At 45.1% G+C, this 25,534-nt stretch overlaps 1 protein-coding gene and 2 long non-coding RNA genes across 15 annotated transcripts in view; 2 read left to right on the plus strand and 1 right to left on the minus strand.

The window, feature by feature from the left end:
• The window catches only part of ERG (ETS transcription factor ERG), a 186,251-nt gene extending 183,243 nt beyond the window's left edge, over nt 1–3,008 (minus strand). Inside the window, exons 1-2 of one of the 2 annotated variants that reach the window (XM_077879213.1) lie at nt 2,846–3,008; nt 409–510 (exon numbers count right to left, since the gene is read on the minus strand). The gene's annotated coding sequence lies outside the window, so the exon portion shown is untranslated. The remainder of the gene's footprint in view (nt 1–408; nt 511–2,845) is intronic. The other variant, XM_077879208.1, reaches the window with a different exon arrangement.
• Nucleotides 2,583–25,534, plus strand: part of LOC144301951 (uncharacterized) — a 63,361-nt gene continuing 40,409 nt past the window's right edge. For 4 of the 12 annotated variants that reach the window (XR_013368875.1, XR_013368883.1, XR_013368882.1 and 1 more), the window contains exons 1-3: nt 2,586–2,858; nt 18,325–18,506; nt 24,130–24,284. This is a non-coding gene — a long non-coding RNA (uncharacterized LOC144301951). Of the gene's footprint in view, nt 2,859–2,905; nt 2,947–3,051; nt 3,155–6,728; nt 7,162–15,432; nt 18,179–18,324; nt 18,507–24,129; nt 24,285–25,534 lie in introns of those variants that run through there. The other 8 variants (XR_013368878.1, XR_013368873.1, XR_013368876.1 and 5 more) reach the window with 7 other exon arrangements.
• Nucleotides 7,171–11,502, plus strand: LOC144301955 (uncharacterized). Its single transcript, XR_013368890.1, has 2 exons — nt 7,171–9,535; nt 11,093–11,502. It is a non-coding gene; the product is annotated as an uncharacterized LOC144301955 (long non-coding RNA).

A 25,534-nucleotide genomic window follows, 5' to 3' on the forward strand; every position in this document is an offset into this window, starting at 1 on the left:
CCATAGATACTGCCCTTGGCCTCTGGTCCTTCTGGAAGGAGCAGACCAGGGCTGAAGGCAATAAAAAAAGGAGTGGTAACAAGGTTTATACTTGGAAGGCAGTGACATAACCAACACTCCCGTATCAGTGTCAGGGGCTGGCAGGCATTCCTGGGCTCAGGGCATCTTACTTAGCAGAGACAATCAGTGGAACCAACACAATCTCTCAACATATACCAAATGGTCCACGGAGAGATCTTTGGTTTTTGTTTTTTCACCATAAGTATAATCTTCAATCCTCATCACCTATTTCACAAACCCCTTACCCACCTCCCAGCGCAACAAAAGGTCTTGGGAGGTTTGGGAACACAAATATCAAATATTCAAGATGTTAAAGGAGAGATAGGGTTATCTGGGATTTTGTTTTACCTTTAATTGCCCTTGGCCCCACCATCTTTTTTCTCTATGAGTCATTTGTCTTGCTTTGGGTCAATACTGCTTTTCTTGGGTCTTCAAAGATCTTGAAACAAACTGAAAAAGAATTTAAATATATTAAAACTTGGGTTTTTTCCCCAAAATATTAATACCAAAGATCAACTCTATGTTTAGTGACAAAGTCTATTTCTTAAACAAATACTCTAAAATGAGAACGAACTTAAAATCCTCCCTTTAAATAAAAGGGGGGGGGGGAGGAGTGGCAACATTCCTCCAGGGAAGCTCAGCGTTATGAAGCAAAAATGAGGAGTGAAACAAAGGCCAAGCCTGAACTGGCATACTGAAGCACACATATACTTTTGCAAAGAAAATATTTTGAAAACGTTTTCCTTTCCTTACAGACCCCAGCTTTAGTAATAATGGTTTCCCCAGATCATCCTTTTAGCACTTTTGTCTGCTCAAAACAAAGAGTAATAGGGTTTATTAAACATCTTGAGAACTGTAATTAAACAGTCGTTTTAGTTCCAGGAAAGAAACAACCCTTTTAATTTGTAGATGCTGAGGAGGATCCGTATTTTTAAAAACATTAGAACACGAACAAGCTGAAATGGGGGGGGGGGGGCAGAGAGGGAAGGAGGGGGAGAGGGAGGGAGAGAGAGAGAGGGAGAGAGAGAGACTTCCTTAGAATATGCTTGTTGCCACAGTTCTAAAATTCAATCTCTTTTTTGGAGATACAGGAATTTCTGTGCTGATGCAACTTTCCAAGTAAAATATCCAATCCGAAAATATTACATTTAACAGAATCCTCACAACATGACAAATTGCAAATGGCAACTGTTTCAGTTGAAAATATTTTCAAACTAGAAAATGTCTTAAGTATTGCATCAAAATCAATATTTGCAATGGGCAATAGTATTTATAAATGTTTCCGCAGCCCCACTGACCCTCCCACTCTGCTTGGGGTGCCAGCCAAGTCCATCTGAAGTCTTTGGGCCTGTGCTTTGGGACAGTTCATCCAGTTGCCCAATGTCACCACAAAGCGTGTTACAATACGAAAAATATAAACTCTTGGGAAACTAGTAGAATCCAAATCCACATGTATAATATGATTCCCATATTGTAAAAAGACCAAGAAACCTAGATGGATGAAAGATTAAAAGGAAGGGAGCAGCTCTAAGGAAGGGCATGAGATCCCTACCAGAAACGGGCTTTGAGTTTCCAGTGTGAATTAGGGGGGAGTCTTGTTTTGTTCAGTTATCTTCTTTCAGGGATTTTCTTCGTAACCAGGAAAAAACTAAGCAATAATCATTTTATACCCCTGAACGTATTTTCAAAGCGCTTTTCTCAACCGCAACGGGTGACTTCGGCACCCAGCCTTACGGAGCAGTGTTAGCCTAACTCAGGGACGGCATTTTTAGCCGGAAAGGAGAAGGTAACCGTGAATTAGAGCATGCTTTGCCTGGCTGCGCAGACCTGGAGTCAACAAAGGGGTTCCCAATTTTTTTTCTCTATATCCAAAAGGCGATATTGATTATCACTTGGTTAAATGGTTTCCATAGACAAGTGGTTAAAATCGTATTTAGTTTCCAATTGCTGAAAAGGGAATAAGAGTTTTAAAAGCGTGGGCTAAGATTTACTATACTATGTCATCCTAGAGTATACTTTAGTGCCAAAATCTCTACATGCCGAAAGAATAACTTGATTTATGGCTGAATATTGCTGGACCTGATTTAAAGACAAGAGTAAAGCCCAGAGAAGATTCTATTAAATATGTGCAATGGGTATTTTTAAATTAGCATTATGGCGTTATTAATATTTCATTTATCCAGAGGGCACTTATCTGACAACATAAATTATCCATAACACAGCTGAGAAGCCACAAAGGATCCAAAAAAATGTCATGAAGTCCGAGGAGAGCAGCTTTGCCAGGGAAAGGCACGCTACCAGCCGCGTGAGGTAACAGCTGGCCCAATCAAAGCAGAAAAGCCAGAAAATTATGCAAACCAGACTCAAGAACTCAAAAAACACACAGCCATTTGAGAACTCTGGCGCGAGAGCACACGGCTTAACCCTGCCCGCAGCCCCCGGTCCTGCAGGAGGGACGGGCCCCAGAACCACGTGACCCGCGGGAGGTGGGGGGGGCCCCCAGCCCCACCCCCACCCCCGCCACAGCCGAGGACACGACGCACGTCACCCGCGGGTTCACCGAGGCTCCATGTTCCCCACAGTCAGAGGCAGGAGAACGTTCGCGGTCGTTAGAAAGTGGCCCCTGGAGAGGAGTCAATAAAGCCAAACAGCTCTGAGCACCTCAAGGGCAGGCCTCCTTTGCCAAAGCAGCCTTGGGGCAAAGAAAGTGCCCTGGACGGGGAGCTCCGGGCGGAGCTGGCCTCCCAGCAGCTGGCAGAGCCGCTCTCTGCCTCAGTTTGCTCACCCGGAAGCCGTGGGTAAGAGAGAAGTACCGGGGGAACCGGAACCCGCATTGTGGGTGAGTGGGAGGCGGTGCGGGATGGGCGGCCGTTGCGGGGGAAAGAGGTATTGTGGGTAGGAGAGGGGCATTGTGGGTGAGAGGGAGGCGGTGCGGGATGGGCGGCCGTTGCGGAGGAGAGAGGTACTGTGGGTAGGAGAGGGGCATTGTGGGTGAGAGGGAGGCAGTGCAGGTACACGGCGGGCATTGTGGGTAAAAGGGAAGTGGTACGGGATGGGCATTGCTGGTGAGAGATGTATTGCGGGTAGGAGACAGGTATTGTGGGTAGGAGATGGGCATTGTCTTAAAAGGGAGGCGGGACGGGTGCGGGACGGGCATTGTGGGCGAGAGAGGTCTTGTGGGTAGGAGACGGGCATTGTGGGTAAGAGGGAGGCAGTGCGGGTACGGGGCAGGTGTTGTGGGTGAGAGAGGTATTGTGGGTGGAAGACGGGCATTGTGGGTAAGAGAGGTATTATGGGTAGGAGACGGGCATTGCGGGTGAGAGAGAGTGTGGGTAGGAGAGGGGCATTGCGGGTGAGAGGGAGGCGGTGCAAGTCGCGGAGGGGTGCTTTGGCCGTGCCAGGTGGATGAACAGAAGCATAATTATGTTGAGGGCTGCGTGTCCTCTCTGTTCCCCTCATCGCTGGACAAGGAGCCACTCGGCGCACACAGATTTTCCTGGCCGCCCAGTGTCGGCAGCAGCGCGTGTACCACAGGGGAGGCGGGCTCGCGGGAAGATGCACACCTCGATGCCCGGGAGCGCTGCCTCCATGACAGCACAGCGAACGGCAGCCTTTCGTGAGAAGAAACGGACTGACAGATGCCGGGGACAGAAGGGCTGTAGTCACCCCCGTGGTCCCGGTGACCACGGCCACGGAGGACACAGTTTGTCCATTCCCTGCCCCCGCAGATGGCAAAGGCGGCCTGCCCTTCCTGCCTTACAGAAGGAACCCCAGCTGTGGGTGTCCTGCTCATTCCCAGCGCCGCTTCACGGGTAAATCCTATCATGCGCACCCCTTCTTCCCGCCCCTGGTTGGCTGGTTTAGGGATGGGCGCTTGGATCCTGCGGGAAGTGAGCCCGAGGACTTCCGGGAAACATCTCTAGGCGGATAGAGAAAGGCCACATGATACCATCCTCTGTGTGACACTCGGAGCTGTGACAGCCACCCCAGGCCTATGAAGGGCGGTAGCCGGTGGACGAAACTAACATGCTGTGAGTGTCTGGGAGTCCATGAAGGACTACTCAGGGTGGGGAAAAGAAGACTTACCCAAGCCTGGAGGCACAAAACATCCCATACACCATAGTACCTACGTACAAAAGAGTCACTTTCAACTCATTTACCATCTGCATCCAACTCAGACATGCTGAATATGCTCCACGGTTCTAACTTTAAAATGATCCACTGGAAATTAGCTCAGCCTGTAAGTCTCCCTGTATAAACACTATATCTAGGACTTAGAGAACGAAGAACGATTATCAAGATGAGAGACCTATCGCAACCGATGTATGTATTGAGTGCCCAGCGCTGGAGATGACATAGGACATGCCCTCTATAAACAGGGTTTATATATAAGGGTTTGATGGAAGGATAATACTTACAGTTAAATAGGTGCAGAGTAGGGGGAGAGGTACAAAAGAGGTAATTCTATCTAGCGCTGTCGAATAGCAAGGCCTCTCTGGGGGAGTTGGGGATGGGCCGTTAGTATTCGATAGGTAGGAATGGAGCAAAGAGCATGCAAGGTGGATGAGACAGGTGAGCAATGGTCTGAAGGTGAACAGGTGTACTTAAAGGTGTGCTGTAAGGAGAGTGTCTTTCATCTCCATGTCCACTTAGGGCACAGGGTGTGAGCTCAGATATATTGAGTGGTTCATCTCTGTAATTCAGGAGAAGGTCCACTGGTATTTATCTCCTTCCATTATCTAAACTCAACCCACTTTTCAAACCCATTCATTTATTCAATCGTGCATCCATCACCCATCCATCTGTCCTACATGCAATTGACTGAGGCCCCCACACGTGCCAGCTTCTGAGCTAAGCAGTAACTAGCACAGGCTTTGCCCATGAGCTGAGTCTAGTGGGAGAGACCAGGCTGCAGGGAACAGTGATAAATACCCACTACCCGCTGCTTTGTTTGACATGCCCCCCACTGCCCCACCGCAGAATATGATTGAGGGCAGCCCCTGAGCTGTTTGGGACATTGAAGGAGATAATAAAACATTTAAGATCACAGGGAAGAGCAGTGAGAATTAGAAAGCTAGAAAAGATCCGCATCATGGACTCCAAAGAAGGACGTCCAGTAAGACACAAATAGTTCACAGCATCTGATCTGCAGAGGGATGAATAAGCATGAAAAATTCATTCAACCCACCATACAATTGAGAACAGGCATTGGATCTGGCATGTCAGAACCTCATGGGGGCCTCTAACAGTGTTGCAGCAGAATGGTCAAGCAAGCTGGTTTCCAAATGAATGGTTGAGGATGTGTGAAAGTCAATGCAGGATTTTTTTTTTTTTTTTTTGAGACAGAGAAGGCATGAGCTGAAGTAGGAGCAGGAGAGAGAGAATCCAAGCACTCTCACTGAACGAAGAGCCCAAGGACTTGATGCCAAGACCTCAAGATCATGAGCTGAGCTGAAATCAGGAGTCCTACACTTAACCAACTGAGCCACCCAGGTGCTCCAGATGCAAACTATTTTTAAGAGAAATTGAGCAGCCAAGAGAAAAGAAGGCAGAGAAGTTGGAGGAAAAAGCACCGGTGCCTTTACCCACCCAACACTTGTTGTGTACCTACTATGCTTCAGAAACTGCTAGAAGTTCGGGATATATCAGGGCTCAAGAAGTCTTCCCCTCAAGTTTATGATCCACTTTGCTTATTGTTCTTTGTTTACTGATAATGAGCAAAGAAGATGGTACGTTTATGAATAGGATAGAGGGAACCAGTGGAGTAGTAGACCTAGAGATTCTTGAGACAGAGGAACCAGGGGTGGTCCCCACTGGAAGAGACATAGGAGAGGCCAGACACCACAGCACGTGGGTGGGGTCAGCTCTGGCAGGTGGGTGGGACCCCACTGCTGCAGAAGAAGTGGCATGCTGTTGGATGTTTAACCACCAGCTCTCCAAGGGAAAATGGATATGAAGCATTTGGCAATTTCTGTGGAGAACTGTTGCCACCGTGGCCACACTCATGGAACCAACGGCAGTGCCTACACGCAGACTTGGATGGAGATGCGCACCATCACTCTAGGAAGCCCGCAGGAGCCGGCCCTGGCATACACCTGTGCTCCAGAAGCCAAGTGACAAAGGAGCCTGAGACTATATTAAAGGAAGAAGAGGATGGCAGAGGCAGTCTGTGCAAGGCAGCCCAGCCAGCTGCTGTCCCAGTAGCTGAGTCCCTGTGATGAGTCGCTTCTGGGAGGGGCAAATGCTAGGGAGATGGAGTTCAAAACCCAGAAAATACGAGCGGTCTGGCTGCTCTAAATTACTTCCATATCAGCTCTCTGCTTCCTGAAGCTCATTAATAGCCCAAAATGATGCCGTTTATCGTTGTCTTCTTCAGGCTGACACTGTTGGTTGTGTGCACATGTGTGTTTCCTGCTCTGACTTAGAACTCAGTGAGGCAGTGCTTGAAATCTTACAGAGTCCCCTGAAGGGTCTCCTTTTGCTCCCCATCATAAAGAAACGTCGCCAAAATAAACTAAGAGCAGTTTAACTGGAAAAAAAAAAATAGTAAGGGTCTGCATGAATCACGTGTGAGCTTCACAACGGCCACAACCGTATGCTTCTTACCAGTTCGGTTTGCCTGGGTTGGCTGTTGTTTGGTTTATTTCATTTCATTCATTGTGCTTTAGGGTCAGCGTTTTGCCATTGGTGATGCTACATCGACCTCCGGCTCCAGGGCTTCTTCTCCATTCTTTCCTCGTGTGGAGAACAGAATGAAGAGAAACATCAACCCGCCCAGACACACAGACTCTTGCAAAGCCCATACTGCTCTTGAAGGAAGGGCCTGTCCCCTCTTCTCAGCCTTGCCCCTCGCATGTGAAAGCATCAGGCTGACCTTGGAGGGGAAGGTGTGGCTGCCAGTTTCCACCAAGACCAAACCCACAGCAGCAAAACAGCTCCACAGCCTCTCAGTCTGGGGACCGTGATCTGCCTCAAGGTCCCAGTAAAAATGAGACGTTTGAAGGAAAACAGGCTACATTTGAAGGGCGGGGGACATCAAGAAAGAGAAAACAGCTATAAATACCACTTCTCTCCCCTTTTACACTGAGCCTTCTGTTAAAGGTACATTTACCAGGTTTTTTGTGTTTTTTTTTTTCCTAGTTCAACTAGAAAAACATACATATTTAGTCATTTCATAACAGCTGACAAGTGGGCCACAGGTTAAGGGACACTATGTATTTCTAAGAAAGTTCATCTAACAACATGTACCTTTGGGAGGAGAATCCCAAAGTCTGTTTTAGAAACAAACCTGACCATGATGACTTTTGTCTTGATATTCTCACAGGATCAAATCTTAAAGATGCCAAAGGCATTGATACCATCTTTGCAAACAATGAGATCCATTTCGTGTTTTTAAATTAACACAGGACAGAAAAAACACTGGTAATAACACATGATCATTCTTGAGGTTGTCTATGGAAATCACTAATTGCTAGTTAAATTAATGGATACTGTATTAACATCTCAATACTATAAACCAAAAAAAAAGCAAAATTCCTGAGTGACAAGACAATCCATAACAGAACCAAAAAAGACAACAATGTACATTAATAGAGTCAGGGGCCCAAAGAATATTACACATCATCACTACTAGGTGAAACCCTCCTGTTGGCATCACCCTGATGCTTTGCAGAAGGCAGATGTTTTTATTTTGAATACAGTAGGAAGAGGCAGATGGGAAGAGGGTAGAAGCTTTCTTAACAAAAATCAACCAGCATAAAGGAAGAAAAAAATACTGAACAATGTACAGAATTCTCTATGTTATCTGCCATTATTGCTCTGTTAAAAAATAAAAAGCCCAAAATACCTACAAAATACCAACAGGGAAGGTTTCTCTTGTACCCTTTAAGGGTAAAGAATTTCACAAAGCCTTGAACTCACCATGAAAGTAGGTCTGTGCCCCCTGACTTTGCTCAAACACTTTGGCACACCAGTGACGAGCTCACCAGCAGGAGCTCTGAAACCAGCTTTTCCATCTCCACTGACTTCTGACAAGCTTCGGAGCCTGGCATAAAGATCACCTTATTTGTACTGGACACAATTTGGAAGTGAAACTTTTTAAATCCTCAGACGTATGTTACATAGAAGTCATGAGCCTCGCCACAAATGTCCTTCACCGATGTGAGGTTTATAACATACTTCTCACTTTACAGCTACGCACTCCAGATAGGATTTTCCATGATCTCCACCATTAACGAGTCGTTCAGTAGGAATTAACCGATCACCCCATGTGCAAAGCCATGCCCTGAGGTTTTGTAGGATGAGAAAGTTCCATGGTGTGTGTGTCTCACTCCTGGAGAGTCTACATGCCTTGCAAGACCGTAAGCTTGTGGATCGAGGTTTTATGATACAGAACAAGAGGACAATGTAGTGGCTCCCGTAAGAAGCACTGGGATAGCTCAGGGGAGACGAAGACAGAGCTTCAGCTTGGGGTGGGTGGCAGGACCTAAATGCAACCACAAGGTGAGAGAGATTTCTTATAGACAAGAAAGGAGTGTAATCCAGGTAGAAGGACTAAGTAAACTATGCACAGTCCTCGTGTACACAGGGCGCACAGTGGAGCCACGTTTTCTGTGAGGATTGAGTGAGCCATGTGGGACTGGGCCTCCATCAACAGCATAACAACGTCTTTACCACCTCCTGAGGCATGGAGGAGAGGCTTTCAGAGCAGGGCAGTGGCCTCAGACGGGGTGTGGAGAGAATCGGGTGGTCTCTCAGGCACATGTTCCAGAAAAGTGGAGAAGCAAGAGGGCCCAAGGCGGGAGAGATGGTGGGCACACCAGCTGGATGATTAGCACTCTGTGGATCACAGATGTTGGACACAGACCACCGGGGGGAGCCCAGGAGGACCATCTATCCAGCCCTCACCCCTTTTTCTGGAGATTTCTGAGCATCTGTGGCACAGAACTTCACAAGAGGCTTCTGGGAGGATAACCGAGGCATTGACTGGAGAGAGGGAGAGTCCGCAACACACTGCTGCTATGGCCCCACCAGGGTGTGATGCTTGGGCAGCCACGGGATGCAGGATGAGGGAGTGCCAGAGCCTGATGGCCAGCTGGGCCCAGAAGTGGGGCGGGAGGGAGGATGGCGAAGAAGCAAGAGGAGGAGGAGAGTCGTGACAAAGATGGGGAGCTCTGTTTCAGCCCCAAGAATGGGAAGTTTCATCCTGGGGTGCCTGACCCACAAAGTTGGTCAAAGTGAGCGGGGTTTCCACAGCTTCGTCTGGTCAGGGGCCACGACCCCGGCCTGTGCAGGGCCCCCTGCAGAAATTGCTTCCAGGGTGGGCTGCACTACACAGAACACGGTGACAGAGCTGCCGAAGCCGCGGGAGGACCCTCTCTGGCCTCCCACACACCTGCCTGTTGAACCAGCCCCGTTGGAGCGTTCTTTTCTCACCTGCAACCTCTTCGCATTTTCAATTTGCAGCACTCACGAGGTATAATTACAGAGCTCATTCAGCGATTTTGTTAATCTTCTCTTGCTGGGAAAGGAGCTAAGTACCAGCACTTTTCTTTGCTGGCCTCACCCTCTGGAATCTGCTGGGTTTTGCAATCCCCAAACCAGACCTTCCAGGCTGACACTCTAAACAAAAGGAGTGGGGAGGGGGGGCTTCTCTCTACTTATCTCATGTAGATAGAACATCTCAGTCTTTGTGCAAAAAAAAAAAAAAAAAAAAAGACGTCCTGAGCCAGAAAACACAGCAAGGCCACTGCCATTCCTCTGCAGGACAGTAACCGCCTCGTTCATCAGCCCAAACTCCAAGGCCTTTGGGGGCACCAATCATCAGGCCCATTTTTTTTTTTTAAGATTTTATTTATTTATTCTTGAGAGACAGAGAGAGAGAGAGAGAGAGAGGCAGAGGGAGGAGGAGGCCCCACGCAGGGAGCCTGACATGGGACTCGATCCCGGGACTCCAGGATCACGCCCTGGGCTGAAGGCAGCACTGAGCCACCAGGGCTGCCTCATCGGGCCTATTTATTGAGAGAGCCTGGAAGGTGACTATTACTATCTTCAATTCTCTTGGTAAAGACCTTGAGTCTTATGAAGATCACAGAGCTGGTGAGTGGATGGGCAGGGACTCAAACTCAGAATTCAGACCCAGCTTCTAGTATTTCATGGATGGTGCTGTCTCCTGAGTGGAGGGAAAGCCACACCCTGCTGCACCAGCAGAGAAGGCAAGTGGGAGTCAAGCTTCCTCGAAGCATTCTGCATGTCACCTCCATTGTGGGGCCCTTTCTCAAGCCCCACAAACCCAGGAGAAAGTGGAAAGGTTTTCCTAAAAGAGCAGAGCAGCATTTCAGTCAGATCAATTACTTGACAGAACTAAGTCTCCTGTCCCAAAGCCAAAAATCCACATGTATGGGTACACGCAAGCTAGTCTTTGCTTTTTCCTAGATTCTCCGAAGAATCTCTTAGTTTACCAGATATCTCGGAAATGCTAAGTTTCATTAATCACCTCTCTGGATTAACTTCCTAAAATCTCAGGCCAGCCCAACCGGCCTTCCTGAAAGTTCAAGAATGTGATTTCAGGGACGCCTGGGTGGCTCAATCTGAAGCATCTGCCTTCGGCTCAGGTCATGATCCCAGGTCCTGGGATAGAGTCCCACATCGGGCTCCCCACAGGGAGCCTGCTTCCCCCCTGCCCCTGTCCCTTGTGTGTGTGCTCACTCGCTCTCCCTTAAAATAAATAAATAAAATCTTTAAAAGAAAAAAAAAAAAAGAATGTGATTTCAGGCAGCCTCTCGGCAGGTGTTCCCCACACTGGTGTTTCAGACATGGCATGGACAAACCGGGGGCAGACCCAGAAATCACACCACCCACCCTCCACCCCATCATATCAACCAGCATCTAACAGAACCAAAAGGCAGTCTCCCAAAACAAAAAGCCTCGAGACCCTTCCATGGGAAATCAGAGCAGACACCAATTATCTGATCTGGAGGGGAGCTAGCTGCTCTAACACCACTGTCTTCTTGTTCCTTCCTACCACCACCAGCCCGCTACTTGCTCTGGAGAACTTCCCTCTGAAGCCAAGAATGAGGCCCTGGTTGTGTACCAATTCACTCCTCTCAATCCACTTGGAGCTCAGGGCCCAGAAAACACACTCCAGCTGTCCTTGGGGCTGAGGATGTGTGTACACAGGACAAACCCATCAGTATCCTCCATCCACTCCTGCTTGACGTTTATAGCATCACGAGTGAGAAGACAAGCTGTGTGACCCTGGGCAAGTCGACCTCTGCCTCCACCTGCACATCTATAAAATGGATACAATAGCAATAGCTACCTTATACGTCTGTTGAGAGGACTAAATAAGCTATTTAAAGACCTTCGAAGAGTTCTTGGAACATGGCGAGTGCAGTAAATGTTAACTACTTAATTAGTCACTAAATGGTATATGGAAAAGAACTTAACACAAGTTTGGGGGGATTATTTCTGAGTTTTAAATACTTTGTCCGCTAGCGTCATATTTCTTGCTGTTAGAGGTCATTTAAAGGTGAGTGTGAATTACAGCAAGGGTGAATTACACACCCGCGACAGAAAAGGCAGGACAGGAAATGACAGTCCACTGCTGTGGCCTGACTTTGCCAGGTTTGGTTTTGTGGGATGGGTTCCCAGGGAGGTGGAACCAGAGCTGGAGATAAGTACACAGGGCACTCAACAAGCCATGCTCTTGGGATCAGCACACATGGATGCAGGTGGAGGAAGCAGGGCTGGGCAGGGGGAAAGGTGAACTGTGATCCAGCCCTGACAAAGGCCTCAGATGAGCCCCTGGGGCCCTCTGGAGCTGGGCTGATCCCTCAGAGCTGGGAGTCAAGTTCAATGGGGCCTGGCCTTTAACTCCTGCTGTGTGGTGAGCTCTCTGTGAGGCTCTGGTGTCCAGCCCTAGTCTAGGTGTTGCTGTGGTGATATTTTGTAGATGTGGTTCTATCTATAACTTACTGACTTCTAGGTTAAAGCAGATTGCTCTCCCTAATATCAGTGGGCCTCATCCAATCACTTGAAGGCCTTAAGAGAGCAGACTGAGGTTTCTTAGGAAAGAAATTCTTAACCCCAGGCTGTAACATAAAAATCCTTCTGAGGGGTCCCTGGGTGGCTCAGTGGTTTAGCGCCTGCCTTTGGCCCAGGGCGCGATCCTGGAGACCCGGGATCGAGTCCCACGTCAGGCTCCCGGCATGGAGCCTGCCTCTCCCTGCCTGTGTCTCTACCTCTCTCTCTCTCTCTCTCTCTGTCTATCATAAATAAATAAAATCTTAAAAAAAATAAAAAATAAAAAAAATAAAAATCCTTCTGAGTGTCCAGTTTGCCAGCCTGCCTGATAAGCGCCAGACTCAAGAGTGGGACATTTTCCCTTGCCTAAGTACTCAGCCTGCTGGCCCTCCTACAGGTTTCAGACCTGCCACTCCCACAGTTGTGTGGGTCAATTCTTCAAACTAAATTTCATTAAAATATAGACAGAGATACAGATGATACAGATACAGATACTGCTAGAAATCTACCTACATACGCCATGTCTATTCTACTAGACCTGCTTCTCCCTGCAGAGCTGTTACTGCTATGATGAATTAGTCATGGGCTGCCCTGGGAAAGAGGCATTGCCCTGGGCAGGGTTGCATCATCAGCTGGCACCAAAGAGGCATCTTCCAGAGACATTCTCAGCATCAGAGAAAACAAGGTCCTGCATTCTTGAGGGGAAGCTGAGCACCACATCCCAGAGTCCATGCCTATGGAGAAAACTCTATAGGTACGGGGAAAATTACTAGAACTGCAAGGTAAAACCAAGAATAATAAAATCACATCATTTAGAATTGGAAGGAATCTATCCATTATAAGTGTGAAATAATAGAAATGGACAGCATCAGATGCTCATGATGTTGAAGTAAGTCTCAGCAGACCAGGGACGTCAGGTGGCCCCACATGAAGTTACAGTGACCTCTGATATCAGGGGATCCACGACATTCATGCACAGTCAGAATGGGAGCCTGACACTCCCCTATGCACAGGAGGGAGGGGAGCCCCCCCCTAAAATCTGGACTCGGAGAGGGAGGATGCTGATTTGTAGGGTTTGCTGATCTCTATGTGGTATAAATACTGCACCCCCCATTCCGTTTACCAACAGTAAGGGATGGGAAGAGAAGGGCACATACACAGTTCCACATGTGACACTCGGAGACACTAAGTGGCCCATGGAAGAGAAAAGACACCTGGTGCAGCAGCTCCTCCACTCCACCTGGACGGGGAATGGGGACTTGGGTGAGGAAATCCACGAGCATGGCCACACTGAATCAGTGAGCTTCAGAAGAACCATTCAAGGCTTGAAGCTGCCAGTGTACAGAGACAGGTGCCTGATCCCCAGGTGAAGAGCGCCCTGAGGGCAGGTAAGTAAGGCCGTGGTGGGAGTGTGTTGAGCTACCATCCAGGGTGAGGCAAGATGGCCTGAGTGTCCTCTCATGCCATGGAGCCCATAGAAGGTTGCTGGGCTTCTGAGGGCAAGTGAACCTTGAGAGAAAGAGACTGGATGTGTACCAAGGGTGAAGAATCTGGGGACAGGGTGGTACAAGCAGGTAAATACAGGGAGCACCATGTTGCCACAGAGAGCTGTAGTCAGATGACCCTATAGGAGCCCAGAAGTCTCCACCACCAATGCCACATGAAGGAGAGCCAGGGCTTGGACCTCAACTACAATAAGTCAATAGCCTCTCTTTCTGCTCCAGCCCTAGGGGGCCAGAGGCAAAGATCAGTGGGGTAGGAGACACAGAAGAGGGAGTGTAGGAAGAAGTGGAAACAGCTGGAAGACAGGGAGACAGCCAATGAGGCCATCACAGTTCTGAGACAAGCCCAAGTGCAGAGGATCTTTACATGGACTGGAAAATGGATGAGAAAGGGACTTTTGTTTGGTACATTTGTCTGAACCTCTCAATACTTGAAAATTAGACTGTTAATTAGTATCTGGAAGTGATGGGGAAAGTCTGGCACCTGGCAAGACTTGGATCTGGGGGGTGGAAAAGTGTCTCAGACTTGAGCAGTGAGTGTGGGTAACAAAGTCATGCTACACCTGACTGGGTCCAGCTCATTCGGCCAACAGGGACACTGGTTTTCATATGCATGGCAGAGGGCTGCCATGGCAAGAAAACCTGTAACAAAGCCAGGGGGAAATAGGCAGGTGTCAGGACCAATCAGGTCAAGAGTCAGCGACAGCCCACCTGGTCTCTAACAGGAGATGGGGAAATAAGAAAATGCCAAAGCAGTGAGCAGGGGGTCCAACATCAAAGACAAGACATCAACAAGACTGAGAAGCATCAGATGAATAAGCACCAAGAGACAGAATGGTCTAGAGCAGCCAGTGATCCAGGCTGGCACCAAACCCACTCCTCTACCCCCACCCCGCCCCATCCTGTCCTTGGGTCAAAGATACTGCACCTCACACCAGTCAGAATGGCTACAAGTAACAAGTCAGGAATGGACAGATGTTGATGAGGATGCAGAGAAAGGGGTACCCTCTTATACTGTTGGTAGGAATGAAAGCTGGTGTAGCCACTCTGGAAAACAGTATGGAGGTTCCTCAAGAAGCTGAAAATAGAGCTACCCAACAACCCAACAATTGCACTACTCGATATTTACCCCAAAGATACAAATGTAGTGATTCAAAGGGGCACCTGCACCCCAATGTTTATAGCAGCAATGTCCACAATAGCCAAACTGTGGAAAGAGCCCAGATGCCCACTGACCCATGAATGGATAAAGAAGATGTGGTATACACACAATGGAATATTACTCAGTCATCAAAAAATGAAACCTTGTCATTTGCCAATAACGTGCCAATATAGTAAGTGAAATAGGTCAATCGGAGAAAGATAACTATTATATGATCTCACTCATATCGGCATTTAAGAAACAAAACAGGATCATAGGGGAAGAGAAGAAATAAAACAAGATGAAATCAGAGAGGGAAGCATAACAGACTCTGAGCTACAGGAAACAAACTGAGGATTGCTGGAGGGGAGGTGTGTGGGAGTTAGGGTAACTGGGTGATGGGCATTCAGGAGGGCACATGATGTCATGAGCTCTGGGTGTTATATGAATCACTGAACTCCACCTCTGAAACCAATAATACATATATTAATTAATTAAATTTAAATAAAATAAATTTTTAAAAAAGATATTGAGACTGCAAAGGTAATTAGTAAGAATATCTAGCAGGGAGAATGGATGGGCATCAAGGCAGTTCTAACGACCTCAGAGCCAGAAGGGCTTGCCTGGAGGCCAGAAGCCAGAAGAAATGTTCAGCTATATAGAAATATAAAATTCCCAGCTGGGTTCTCATTCTCTCTCGCAGTAGGGTAGGTCAGACAAAAAAATGTCCCATGAAGGACAAGACTCAGAACAGCTCTAGTGTGGTGTCACAGAGACCCCACCTGTGCTACAGGTGGCAGCCCCACAAAGTGCAATGAAGGGGTACAGAGGGGACCCTGCCATATGTGGCTCCCTCTCTCCTGCCAGGACTGTAGGACATTTTCAATAATATCAACCACCCATCCTTCCTCTTGAGATGAGTGAAGTGTAGGCAGGAGGAGCTCCTTGTGCTTGCCCAAGAAATACAATAAGAAATCTTAAAAAGGATAAAATCATAGAACCAGTTGAAGTAGAATTAAACAATTAAGGGATGTTTATGGCTGAAATATACCAAGAAGTTTTTGCTTATTTTCTTTTGTTTCTTTGTGTTTCAACTGTTTTTGGACAACCACTCACTAATATAGAATGTCCTCTAGAGCTGAGCCAAGATTATCAATTTGAGACTCCTGGCAATTTCCAAACTCTGATATGGCTCATTGCAAAGTGAAGGCAGGCCTGGGATTTCAATCCTTCCACATATCTAACCCCACCTGGGAATCCTTGGCTCCAAGATTTTCCCAGTTGTCACAGTATGTTGTTTGCTTTTCTCCCTTGGTTATTGTGATTGAGTTTACAGGGAAACAACTGTCTGCCAGACCATCACCTCACCCACCAGACACAGGATTCGCCAACTTTTATCATTGGGACTCAGATTTCATATAATTCAGAGAATCACTGGATTCCAGGATTAGTCAGAAGGACCCCCATCCCCACTCTCAGCCAACTCAGACAACAGAATTCCCAACACAACAGTCAGACCAGCCAAGAATCCAACCTAATGTTCAAGTAGCACCGATGATAGGGATCCTAACTGAAGGCTTGACTATGAAATACTGTGGTCTAGAAATGGCTACAGCTTTGTAAAACCTAAAGAAAATCATGGCAAATCCCTTAAGGGACAAGGACAATGTACTAAGCTAACTTTTGAAGCAATCCAATGCTGTATGAGTGTAACAGACATGCTCAGTAGGAAAAAGTCATATAGACAGATGCAAAGATGTATATATAGAGAAATAGATGATAGGTAGGTAAGGTAGATAGATGATAGATGATGATTGATAGGTAGATAGATGATAGATAGATAGAGATAGAGAGAGATAGAGATATTTGAGTCTTAACTATGAAAGCCTAGCCAGAGAAATCAGGACAGATAACACGGTGGGGATTAGAATCACAAGGAAACACTATTCCCATACAAGGGAAATTTCCCTCATTTTAATTCTTGAATTACTTAACTCTCACGTTTCTCATTCCCTTGACATGCTCCGTGAGCACTTTGCTGTGAACATGATCTTCACATGGCTGTGGGCAAGCTTTCTGTCACCACTTTTAAGGAGAGGGATTGCAGTTCGCTTCTAGAGTCTTAATAGAAGCAAGTTTAAAATAAATTCATAGCCATAAAGAAATAAAAATGCACACAAGTCAAGCTTAACAAGCACTTTGTAGAAAGGAAGTTATTTTATGAAGAACGTTTGGAACTTGTGAAGGCTTTGAAGGACCTCTGAGCCACTTCCATTGTCTTCCTGAATGCTTTTCATCCTGTTCTTTTGCACTTGGCATAAACCTCCTACTTCTTGATTTAATTTACATTTTTAACTTTTGACACTTGCCTCGCAAATGTGGAGGAACTTTTGAAGAAGAAACCAAAACAGCTGTACAAACGTAAGATATCAGAAAATCAAATGTTTTTTGATAAATATTGATTTAAATGAGGGGAAAGGTGGTAAGGACTGGAAAAGCAGCAACTGATGTATTTATAGGAATTAAATCCGCCCTTATCGGTACAAATGCTTCCGCATTCTGTAAATAGCAGCCCAGAGTGACAACCCTGTGAAAGTCATGCTCTGTCACATGTTCACGGGTGGACTTTGCGATTTTCATTCTATTCCTCTCAAGCCCTTTCGGAGAATATCTCTGAACTCCTAACAGTGTTTGGTGTTTAACGGTCCACTCCTTTAAGCAGCTGGAAGTTTCTTGAATGAAACACAGGAGGCTTTCACTTCTGGAACTCTAAGATCTGGTGAGAGTCCTCAAAAAAGTATGACGCCAGTTGGTACGAATTTCCTCCTGAGAAGTGAAAGATAAACCACATCAAAAAGTTACCGAAGAGCTTCCTGACTCTACTGAGAATGGGTTACCCTAGCCACAGCCGGGGTGAGAGCACAACCCCACCATCTGTTTTTCCAGCGGGGCAGGGCACATTCAGACCTATTGCAGGCAGAAGCACAGGCCGGGCATAAACCTGTCCCACATAGACGCTATGAACTCAGCCAGTTAAAAAACGTTCAATGTTTAACATGAATTATTATTCTCCTAAAGAATTTTTCTTTGAGAGGGTCTCTGTCCCAGAGGAAGAGATCTGAAACGTGTCCAGATCGAGTCCTTCTTTGACAAAAAATGCAGACGGAGATAGACGTAAGGGTCTCCAGCAACGGGCCTTATCTGAACATTTTCTGGGATTTTCAGACAAAATTTTATGAAAACCAACAGACAAAAACCAGAGTCTTCCTTTGGGGTTTCTGACCCTGGGACCTCACAGAGAAGCTCCACCTGGACGGAGCAACAGTGGATGGAGGGGTCTTCCATGTGAACGCCAGCTTTCTCTCTGCTTCTACTGAATTCATCGGCTGTTTTGCAAGCAAAATCACAAACTCATACAGCAATAACTTCTTCTAGACATCACCTAGCCCAGGTAATATGTGATCCTATTCTTGGATTGGGGAAGGTCTCTGATAAGGTTTTTGGTCATCCTTAGAAAAGTAAAAGAACAGTCATTTTATTCATGAAGCTGAATTAGAGAAATTCAGTCTTTTTTTTTTTTTTTTTTTTACATTACAGTTGACCCTTGGACAACAGAGGATTGGGACACCCATCCCTGGCACGTTGGAGTCCATGGGTAACTAACTGTTGACTCACCAAAACCTAACTGCTAATAGCCTACAGTTGACCTGTACTGTATCAAAAAAATCCACGTACAAGAGCATCTGTGTATTTCAAACCTGTGTTGTTCAAAGATCAAGGTATATACATTGTTTTTGTTTTTTGGGTTTTTCTTTTTTTGGTGTTAAAATTTTTCATTTGCAGAAATGCTGTGAAATTACAGAATAGGTAATATTTTAATATTCTTGCCTCCCTTTTATAATTTTAGTCATCCCATGTCTCCTTTCTAAAATCTCCACAAAATTATGATAATTTCATTAGGTACCTGCAAATATTTTTTATAAAATAAGTGGGAGGAAATGCAAAATATTATATACACTAGGATAACAACCAGGAAAGACAATACACAAATATGATATGAGACAAAATGGAAACAGGTGCATACAGATGGTATAATTGGGGCAGTGCAAATTTTTTAAATTTCTTTTAATATTCCTACAGATCTTTTAAATTAAAAGAAGTTTCAAATGAATATACATTACTATAATGAGCAAATCAAAACACAAAACAATAAAATTCCCTATCAAGGCATGCACATTTCTCTCTAGAGCCATTGGAGACTGTCTTTCCAAAAATATTCAAATAAATGTTAACTCTTTTATCACTTTCTTAATTTATGCATTATGAGTATTATTATTGTATCCTGTCTAAGTACTAATCCAATTCACATGTCCGTGCTGGGTCCTAAAGAACACTCTAGACCACATTCAAAAAGCCTTCTCTGGTAGGGTAATCTTGAATAGGACCAATTTTAAAACCCTCATGGAATTGCTATTAGTTTTATGCCACTACAAGAGTTATAATCCATTTGCTTTCTTATTGCAAGTCTGAAATGTTAACTGGAGAGTATACTTATTACAGAAGATCTGACCTCTTCTTCCTCAATTCCCAATGAAGATTCTGCTTTGGTTCCCCTTAAGACAATCTTCCCATTATACCTACAGTTAACTAGTGAAAAGTATTTAAGAGGGTAGATCTCTATTAAGTGTTCTTAATAATAATAATAATAATAATAATAATAATAATAAATGTTCAATGCTTATTACATGAAATCATTTTCCCTATCTGTCCTCCCAACTTCCTTTTGCACATAATTGCAAATGTAATCTCTTCCTGAATCCTCAGTTTTTCCCACCAAATGAATGACATAATTTTTATTATCTTCCTCCCCACTTCTGTCCACTTTTTTTTAACTATCAAAAACTATCTATACTATCCAATGTTTTCAACACCAGTAACAGATATTATATGAAGAAAATCATCTTGGGGCACCTGGTTGGCCCAGTCAGTTAAGCATCTGACTCTTGATTTTGGCTCAGGTCATGATCTCAGAGTTGTGAGATAAAGCCCCACATTAGGTTCTGTACTCAGCAAAGAGTCTGCTTAAGTTTATATCTCTCCCTTCCCCCTGCCATTCCCCCCACTTGCTCACACTTGCATGCATGCGCTCTCTCTCTCTCTCTAAGCAAAATGAAAAGAAAATCATCTTTGAATGGTCAATATGCCTCCCTGTCATCCAAAAAGATTTTTTTAATGATTTTTTCTTACTTAATGTCTGCTCTGTCCCTGGACTTAGCTATAAATACAATAAATAATAAATATTCTTCTGGAAAAGCAACCATAGGCCATCACATGGCAGACTCACCTGAGACAATCAGGCCCTATTCCCATTACAAACACATTAAAATCCTATGGAAAAGATAACCATCCACACTCATTATCCAGAAAAACAATAAATATAACAGCCAAAAGAGAAAGAAATTCTCAAGATCCAGAATCAAAGACAGATATTAAAGCAAGAGTGGTTAAATGCTAGCTGAAATCACAATAAGCCATAGGAATTTGGGTCACAAATATAGATCCTAAGGACTTTGAGTGGGGTTCTTAGGCCCAAGTAAGAACCAAAGACAAAGTTATGGCCCAGAGGAAGCAGTAGAGTGGGGAATTAGAACCCTCCCTAGGAAGAAAGTTTGTTGTGTGCCTAAAGCCAGATGCAGAAAAAAAAAATCATCTGTGAGAACTCATTTCTATTATCTGTATAGTACATACCAGCATAGGTGAAGAGATAGATAGATAGATAGATAGATAGATAGATAGATAGATAGATAGATGATAGATAGATAGACTGACTCATAATGATCAATACTCTCAGGGCTCTGGCAGAAGTAAACAGAAAACCTACATTGCAGGGACAATTTCACATTTTCACATTTTAGGGTACAGTGAACTTACAAAGAAAAACTAACACCCACTGAAGATGAGATCACAAGCAACAACTACAAAGTACACGAAGAAAAAAATAAAATGAGTAGAGTTTAGTAGATGTGACAAATGTAAAAGGAGGAATTAGCTTCACAAACACTGTGGGAAAAAAATCAAACCAAAAGAGTCCATAAAATGAGTTTAAAATACTTTTTTCAGTAATTACTTTTTGATGAAAAACAGTATAACAGTAAACCAGTAACAGGCAGAGCAATAATAATTGAAGACAATGTAATTAAAATAATTGAATAATAATTGAAATAACTGAAGACACTTACAGAAGTGAAAAACTTGTTAGACAATTTTAAAAATTACTTATTCACAAACGATGAGAAGAATCAGTGAACTACCTAGAAAGAAGTCAAGAGAGGGAGTGAGACATATGGTAAAGGGCATGAAGGCTAGAAAGTGATGTCTAAGCCTATTAGGATTTCCGTAGTAAGTGAGTAGTGAAGACAGGGGATTAAAAAATATTCAAAAGGGATACTTAGGGAGAAATCACAACCAGATTGGAAGAAATAAATGTGACTGCAGAATAAATTTTTTTTTAAAAAAGAGTCCTGTCCCAAATAAATATAATCAAATCTCCATTTAGCCCTATTGTGACAAAACATGAAAGACCAAGCATTAAAAGTGGCCAGAGGACATGAGGTGCCTGGGTGGCTCAGTTGGTTAAGCATCTGACTTGTGACTTCAGCTTATGGTCTCATGAGATGTAGGATCTAATCTGTGCTCATCAGAGAGTCTGCTTGAGATCTTCTCCCCCTGCCCTCCACACACACTGTCTCTCACACACACTGTCTCTCTCTATATATAATACTAATTAATAGATAAATAAATCTATCTTTAAAAAAAAAGTGGCCAGAGGACAGGAAAGAGACTAGCTACAAAGGAGGCAGTGCAAAGGGTACAAGCTTCTCCCCAGTGACAAACCTTCAAAGTGCTGAAGGAGGAGAACTGGTAACCTCAGGTTTGGCCATGCAAAATGATCATTCAAGAGGGAAGGCAAATGGATGAAATATGGAGGTGAAGTCCAAAGAAAGATTTTTCCACTCATATATCTTTCATTAAAGAACTACCAACGTATGTCTGTAGTAACAAGGAAATTAAACCAGAAGGTAAAAACAAATACACTTAAGAACCAAAGGTAAACAAAATCAGTCAGCAATTGAGAGAAGCAGATAAACACTGATACAGTTAGAACAATGGTCTAGGGGATTGGCATGGGGCAGTGGTCACAGGGCAGATGGAAGGAGGGGCTGGGAGTCCAGAGTCTGGGACTGTGTGGGAAGAGGACAGATACAGGGCTGGACTGTTGACTTTGTTGGGTGAGGAATAATCCTAACATGGTAGCAGGAGCCCAAACCTTCCAAAACCTGTAGGCAGGGGGAGGAATTAAAGACATCTGATAAAGTGATTAGAGGAGTAAAAACAGAAAAGCATAGGCACACCTGGGTGGCTCAGTGGTTGAACATCTGCCTTTGGCTCATGTCATGATCCCGGGATCCTGGGATCGAATCTCATATCATGCTCCTGCAGGGAGCTTGCTTCTTACTCTGCCTGTGTCTCTGCCTCTCTCTGTGTATCTCTCATGAATAAATAAATAAAATCTTAAAAAAAAGAAAAGCACAGAATAAGTTAACAGTAGTAAAAAATAAATAGATGCTAGAGTAATATTATAAATATACACATGAAACTCACTAGTCAAACAGAAATATTCTCATTTAGGGCACCTTTTAAAACCAGTTGTATTCTGTTTCTGGCAGACTTTTTAAAACATAACCAAACAGAAAAGTTAAAGATAAATGTGTTAAAGAAGATACACCTGGGAGCGCCTGGCTGGCTCAGTTTGTAGAACATGTGACGAGTTCAAGCCCCAAGTTATGCAGATATTGCACAATAAATAAGTAAACTTAAAAAAAAAAGACACAACTGGTAAACCAAGAAAGCAGCAGCTCGACCACCAACAAAAAGAAAGCTGAAACAATTTTAATTTCAAGAAAAAGTAGATTTTAAGGTGAAATTAATTATTTGGAATAAAGATGTACAATCCGGAATGATAAAAGGAAATAATTCACCAAGAAAATAGAAAAATCCAGAAGCTGCATGCACCAAACAACAAAGCCTCAGAATATATAAGCAAAACATGAATAGAATTATTAAAAAAAAAAACAGAAAGATCTATTATAGGTCACAGAGAGAAATGGTCACTTCCTCCAAAACTGTTAGATCAAACAGACAAAAAAATCAGTATAGATGACTGAGGATGCCTTGTGCTACTTGACCTGGTGCCTGAGATCTGATGACTGGACCCAAAGCTGAGAACACAGAGTCTGGGACCCCACATTCTGAAGAGAGACATGAATCACTGCGGGCTCGTGTTTAATAGGAGGTGGCTGACATGGCTCCAGGCATGTACAGAGGGGGTGAGGGACAGGTTGAGGATGTGTTTCCTAGAAATGCCACAGGAGACAGCAAGGCTTCAAGCCTCTTGCTTATACAGAGTGGGCTTGGGAATCAGTAGAGCTTCCTATCAGGTGAAGGGGGCACTGAGGGAGCTTGAGCAATCAAGCCAAAGGGGTCTCTCATCCTGGGAACCTGGCAGGTCCCCTGACGTACTCACATGGCTGCCACCCAAACAGCCTGTATCAGACAGACAGAAGCAGCCAGAAAATTCGTTTCACTTATACCTCACCCCACGCATGCTGGACGGCCAGAACCAGACTGGGTAACAACTAATAGAACCATCGTTCCCTCCATATCCCATAAGCAGGAGAGAGGGATGAAATCAGGTAAGAGTCTTTAATTAGACTAGATCCAACTTTTAAATGGCTTGAAGGACACTGGAAAGCTCTTGGGTTTACCCAGGATAGTGAAGATGTAAAGAGAGATGCATCTACAAGGGGATGAAGGCCGAATAATAGTAATAAAAAATAAAAAATAAACCTGCTCAAAGTATCCATTACATACAGATTTGAAAAACACTGATCCAGCTAGATCTAACAGGCATAAAAGAATCCCGCACCAAAGAGAGAGAGAGAGAGAGAGAGAGAGAGAGAGAGAACAACAACAACACTCTTGCTGTGCCCACATGGAAGATTTATAAAAATTGACTATGTAGTAGGTCCCAAAGAAATAACCCACAAATGCCAAAGAATGGATATCCACATAGCACGTTCTCTCATCACAAGCCGAATGAAGTTAGAAACAACAAATGGACATCTCAAAAAAAAAAGACTTTTAAGTAAAAAATAATCAAAAAGATTACGAGTCAAAGAAAATTATGAAACGGTTTAGAACAAAAAATCAGTATATGTATCTATCTATATGTATCGATGTGGATAAATCTCAAAACATAATGTTGGAGGGGAAAGCGCACAGCAGAAGGGTATGTGTGGAATCACAGTATATTCATGTAAAAACCTTTTAACGTGTTTCTAGAGTACACACGCGGAGGAGTGTGCGGTGTGGGGCACATACAGGCAAGCAGAGAGCCCAGGCACGTGAGAAGAAGGAACACACCCACTTCTGGATACTGAATGGAGAAACAAGAGACGGGTCTGGGAAGTGATACAAATGAATCATCCACTCCATTTGTAAGTTGTATTTCTTTCAAAAGAACCTGGAAAAAAAAATATAGCTAAGTGTTAGCATATGTTAAACTTGGTTGTTGAGTACACAGATTGTTTTTGTTGTGGGTTTTGTGTGTGTGTGTGTGTGTGTGTGACTGGGCTCTTGTGTTTTCAAATACACAGAATTAAAGGAAAGAAAAGCCATTCGAAAACTCAAAGTTATTTTAGCGCAGCTGCTTCTCTCCTTGAGCACTGGCTCCGGTGGGGACAGAGGGGGGTCACAAGGAGGGGACGCAGGGGGGGCCAGCTCACAGGGCTTTTGCGACTGACACGGGAAGTACCAGGTCGGTGCTCAAGCAAAGGATAAGCTGAGGTTTTCCCCACCTGCAAAGGCAGTGCTTCCCAGGAAGGAACGAGAATGGATGTCCTCCTGGATTCCTGGGAGTCAGACCCACACTCAGATTTTATTTATTTATTCATGGGAGACATACAGAGAGAGAGGCAGAGACACAGGCAGAGACAGAAGCAGGCTCCCTGCAGGGAGCCCGATGTGGGACTCCATCCGGGGACCCTGAGGTCACACCCTGGGCCGAAGCAGACGCTCAACCGCTGAGCCACCCGGGCGTCCCGACAATAAACTTTTGATCAGATCCGAACAGGGGTATGAGAAAGGAAACCCAGGATTGACACCGCCTTCCAGTGACCACATGAGAGGTGCAGGGTGGCTCCCAGGCCTCTCCTCGTCTGTGATGCCCCCACAAGCTGGAGGAAGCCAACAGGAGGCGCACAGTGGGCCAGAAAACTATTCCCCAGGAGGGAGGAGGGAAGCTCTAGGGTAAGATCACTCAAATGACAGAGGTTCCCCGTCACCGCTTCCCCACTGTACTACCCCAAACTGCCCCAAACAGAAGCCCCTCCCCTCCCCTCCCCGGCCTCAAAATCAGGGGAGATGTGACACAGGTGTCAATCCCTGCAAAGCACCAGCTCCATCCTTGTCCTCTCCCATCTCCTGCCATCCATGCAGACCCATCCGGAACATCAGATACCCTGCCACCACCCACCCGAGGGCAGCCTCCCTCGTCCAGGCCACACTCCCATCTCATCAGGACCACCCCATGGCATCCTGCATCCGGCATCCCTACCTCAACCCTGGACATCACTGTCCACATGGGAACCACCATGACCTAGTAAAAACCCTCCAGGGTATCCCATCGCTGCTCCTCAAAGCCCTCCGCTCCTGGGCTTCCCATCTCACACTGATTAAGAACCAGATT

This window comes from Canis aureus, chromosome 30, assembly GCF_053574225.1.
Source record: "Canis aureus isolate CA01 chromosome 30, VMU_Caureus_v.1.0, whole genome shotgun sequence".
NCBI classification, from domain to species: Eukaryota; Metazoa; Chordata; class Mammalia; order Carnivora; family Canidae; genus Canis; species Canis aureus.